The following is a 5,624-nucleotide window of genomic DNA, read 5'->3' on the forward strand; positions in this document are numbered from 1 at the left end:
TACAGGGTTTACTTCTTTGAGAATCGAAGTCGCTGATGCTGGTAAACATACGCATACATGCGCGCGCACACGTCAGTGCACGCACGCATGCACGCACATACATAATCATGCACTCCGAAATACACACACACACACACACACACACACACACACACACACACACACAGAGAGAGAGAGAGAGAGAGAGAGAGAGAAACACGCACGTATGCACACACACACTCACACCCATACACCCATACACCGCACACCCACACACACACAAACAAATGCACACACACACACACACACATGCAAATAACACAGACACGCACCCGCTACATGTGCATACAAACTACATTTGCCGTCCCGTATTGACAACACACTAAGGTGAATGTGATTATATTTCATGTGGTAAGTGGTGGTGGTTCCACTCTACTCCTGTTAACCCTTTCTTTCTTTCTTGGTGTCTTCCTTTCTGTGTCTTGTTCATGTTGTATTTCTTTTTATCACAACAGATTTCTCTGTGTGAAATTCGGGCTGCTCTCCCCAGGGAGAGCGCGTCGCTAAACTACAGCGCCACCCATTTTTTTGTATTTTTTCCTGCGTACAGTTTTATTTGTTTTTTCCTATCGAAGTGATTTTTCTACAGAATTTTTCCAGGAGCAACCCTTTTGTTACCGCGGGTTCTTTTACGTGCGCTAAGAGCATGCTGCACACGGGACCTCGGTTTATCGTCTCATCCGAATGACTAGCGTCCAGACTACCACTCAAGGTCTAGTGGAGGGGAAGAAAATATCGGCGGCTGAACCGTGATTCGAACCAGCGCGCTCAGATTCTCTCGCTTCCTAGGCGGACGCGTTACCTCTAGGCCATCACTCCACTGTGCGTAAGCTGTGCGTAAGCAGTGTGGTGTGGTTTCTTGAAGTGCTCTCTCTCTCTCTCTCTCTCTCTCTTCTCCTGGGTGAAAAGCACAAATAAAAGTTTCAGTCTGTTTCAGATTTGAGGAGGTGTACATAATTTCATCAGGGAAAAAAAATCAGCAGACAACAAGAATCGGACAGTAGGTCACCTGTTGAACGTATTTGGAAATGGGTGTCCATTTCTGTTTATTTATTTATTTGACATGTTTTACCTGTGTATGTATCCATAAACAAAGTGATTATCGACATGTTCCTCAACCAAAATTAAGACACCTGTTTCTCTGTCTGATTGTCTGTCTTTCTTACAATCTTTGTGTGACCTACTCATTTCTTCAACAGGCTGCGTACCACATTGATTTCGTTGTCACGAATAATAATAATAATAATAATAATAATAATATTAATAACAATAACAATGATACTAATAATGCTCAGTGGTACAACAATACACATGGTATTAGTGGTGTTCATACTGATCGTTATCTTCAATTTTCAATTGTGTCAGAGAATACCATATCGGTTGACATCTAACAACCTTCGTCCACACACACACACGCAAAAGAACAATAATCTCCAGTATTCGCAGCTATGCATATTCACCATCATGGGCATAGTGTGCTCAAGTTAACAAGAAAACAATACAACAGCCACAATCAAAGACAATCATGATAACCGGTATCGATAAGTGCAGACTTGCACGACGGACACATGAAACAATGTTTCAGACCAACAAGAATGCGTTTTCACTGTATTACTACTACACAACGTAACTGCTTTTTTAACAACGAATCTTTGGATCTTGGAAGTCAACGGTATGGGATTCCCAAAACTAATGAATATGATTTAATGATGATTGCCGTGTTTGGGGTGATCTTAAAATACAGATTTATCATAATGATTGCTGGAAGCATCCGATTGGGGTACGGTACTTGTTGCAGGCAAACAAGGAAATTCCTATCATTAAAAAAAACAAACCAAAACAACAACAGCACAACGACAACATCAAAACCGTTAATGATTCAACAAGATTTCTCAACGATCAGGACAAACGCACATCATCTTTCTTTTTTTAGAAACAACAAACTTAAATACAATTTCATAACAGCACAGTAGCTATTAATTAACATTTTATCCGTAGCAAGCTATGACATGAATCATTTTCAAGAATGACACAAGACATATGCATGAACTTACAAAAATGAACCAGACAAATTTACAGACATGTGTTCATTCCAGTTCATAACACACAGTATATGTCCTCTCTCGAGAACAACAGCACTTACGCCACACTGGTCACAACTTATGTTATGCAACCACAGTGTCATATGTATCTCAATATCAACACAAACGTAACTGACCATCTTTGAGGTTACTGTAGATGGTACCAGTCATCAACATCAGCTACGACGCATGGGAGCTGAATGCAATGGACAGACCAAAGGTGCCAAATCCTGTGAGGCTAACAGAATCGCTGCAGCAGAGCAACGCAGACAGGCCAGGAAAAGCAGTGCCAGCAAGTCCCCGACAGCCGCCACCATCCCCTGTCCACACTGCGTCAGAACCTTCCGGGCGCGGATTGGCCTGACCAGTCATCTGCGTACACACAGAGCCCAACCCACCCACCCCCAGGATGACTAGATGGTCCTCGTCGATCCCGACGGACGAACCACACCAGTCATACAATGTCAAACAACTACTTTGTACTGAAAACACAATCACCAGCCTCCCTTTACCTCCTCCATTATCAATCATCTCCGCCCTAAAAGAAATAAGCAACGCTTTACTACAATCCATCGCAGACTAGACTGCCAGTGTGGCTTTGCCTCATCTTTTATCAAATCGTGAGAGCGAACACACTGATGGCTGATGATGAGTCTGACTTGAGTCGAGCAGATTCTTTCCACGGTGGCTGTATGGAAATGTCAGGTCTTGTGGTGGGTTCTGTGTGTCCCCTGTTTTTCCGCCTTGTTCTATTCTCTATCGTCATTCAACGACTAGGGAAACCGAAAACGGAAAATTGATCGAAAAGTCGCTAGTCGTAACGAAAGATAAGACATTGACAATAGGAAGAGAAATAGACGGAATAATTTCCTGCCGTGGGGTTCTCCTCCGTGACGCATTGACAGTCGAGATCCCACACAAAGCTTTGGAGGAATAGACAGACACGAGACCAGAACTGAGTCTATTGGAGGCATAGACACGGGACCTGAACTGAGTCTATTGGAGGCATAGACACGAGACCAGAACTGAGTCTATTGGAGGCATAGACACGAGACCAGAACTGAGTCTATTGGAGGCATAGACACGAGACCAGAACTGAGTCTATTGGTGGCATAGACACGAGACCAGAACTGAGTCTACTGGAGGCATAGACACGGGACCAGAACTGAGTCTATTGGAGGCATAGACACGAGACCTGAACTGAGTCTATTGGAGGCATAGACACGAGACCAGAACTGAGTCTATTGGAGGCATAGACACGAGACCAGAACTGAGTCTATTGGAGGCATAGACACGGGACCAGAACTGAGTCTATTGGAGGCATAGACACGGGACCAGAACTGAGTCAGTTGGAGGAATAGATAGACATCTGGCCAGAACTGAGTCAGTCGGAGGAATAGACTCGGGATCGTGTCTTCCTGACCGACGCCCTGTCCATCTTGGAGGCCCTTTGGTCCAACAGAGATCCAGAACTCAACGATCTGTCCTCCTCTCTCAACTCCCTCTGCACAAGTCACACAGTCACCCTATAGTGAATTCCCTCCCACTGCAACGTGCTTGGCAACGAGACTGCTGACTCCCTGGCAAAGGAAGGCACTACGAAAGAGCAGATGGACAGGTCTACCAGCTACTCTGAATCCAGGACCATCGTTAAGGCTAAGCTGCAGAACAAGTGGAAGCAGCAGCATCCACGTCACAACAGAGCAGACCCGCACTACCTTCTGACTCGTCGAGAGCAGGCAGCCATTTTCAGGCTCAGGACAGGCCACAACCGCCTAAAACACCACCCATACACGAAACTCCGTATCGGCGACTCAAAGCAGTGCCCCTGCAGAACAGGCAGCCAGACAACAGAACATCTGCTGCAGTCCTGCCCGCTCCACCAGGCGCTCCGAGAGAAAACCTGGCCCGATCCAATCCCAGCGGACCGGAAGCTCTACGGAGGACTGGAGGACTTGCGACGTACTGCCGCCTTCGTCGAGGAGACGGGGGATTCCATCTGATAAATGACGAACGAGACAACGACGACACGGGATCGGACCAGAACTGAGTCAGTTGGAGGAATAGATAGACATCTGGCCAGAACTGAGTCAGTTGGAGGAATAGATAGACATCTGGCCAGAACTGAGTCAGTTGGAGGAATAGATAGACATCTGGCCAGAACTGAGTCAGTTGGAGGAATAGATAGACATCTGGCCAGAACTGAGTCAGTTGGAGGAATAGACAGACACGGGACCAGAACTAAGTCCACTGGAGGAATAGACAGAGGACAGAAGAACACTGCACTGTGATGGCCCTATGCCCTTCAGAGAGAGTTTTACGGAAGACGAAGTCATGTCAGTTGAACAGAATGTACCCTTCCCCTGTTTGAAGAAAAAGGAAGTGAGCGATAGAACATGTCTTTTACCTGACAGTACAACGCGTGCATGAGATACTGCATGGACATGAAAAGAATAACTTTAACGGCAAAATAAAACAAAACAAAACAAAACAAACATTGAAATTCGCTCCATGAACAGCTTTAATTGAAAAAAAAAAAATGAAATAGATTCTTTTTTTTTAATATAAACTTCATTTTGAAACAAAACAATCAACAACCACCATCACCGCCACCGCCACCACCACCACCAACAACAAAAGCAACAAAGCCAAAACTTCCCCCAACATTAGAAAAACCACCAGCACATGATTGACGACGCCAGTCAAAGTGGAAAAACAACCGCCAGCCTTCGATGTGCTCAGGGAACAAGGAGTCAGCACAATGCTTGTCGCGTATCACACACTATCATTCCTCACCCAGCCACAGTGCCACGTGGGAAAAACAACAACAACAACAAAAGCACCCGTAATCATTCTTTTGAAGCACTGCTAACATTTCTGTGAGTTCTTCCTCATAAATCCATGTCTTCTTCATATATTCAGCAACTTCCCTTTGCTTCAAGCAAAGAAGAATTCTTTTAGTTCTCATACTGTCATCATCACGATCACCACCCACAACCATCGCCACCACAACACCGTTATCACCAGCGCTATCACCACCACCACCACAACCACCATGATCATTACCATCAGGAATCATCACTCGAGATTGTTTGAATTCTTTATGCCACCACTTCCACCACCACCGTTACGACAGGTTTCAGTTTCAGTTTCCCAAGGAGGCGTCACTACGTTCGGGCAAACCCATATACGCTACACCACAATTTGCTAGACAGATGCCTGACCAACATCGTAACTCAACGCGCTTAGTCAGGCCTTGAGTGCACGCATAGATATTTGTGTACCAACAAGAGTGGATTTCTTCAGTAGAATGTTGCCAGAGGCCAACACTCTCGTTGCCGTGGTTTCTTTTTTTCAGTGCGCCAAGTGTGTGCTGCACACAGGACCTCGGTTTATCGTCTCATCCTCTTCTTCTTCTGCGTTCACTCGTATGCACACGAGTGGGCTTTTACGTGTATGACTGTTTACCCCGCCATGTAGGCAGCCATACTCCGTTTTCGGGGG

This window comes from Babylonia areolata, chromosome 2 (genome assembly GCF_041734735.1).
Source record: "Babylonia areolata isolate BAREFJ2019XMU chromosome 2, ASM4173473v1, whole genome shotgun sequence".
NCBI lineage: Eukaryota > Metazoa > Mollusca > Gastropoda > Neogastropoda > Buccinidae > Babylonia > Babylonia areolata.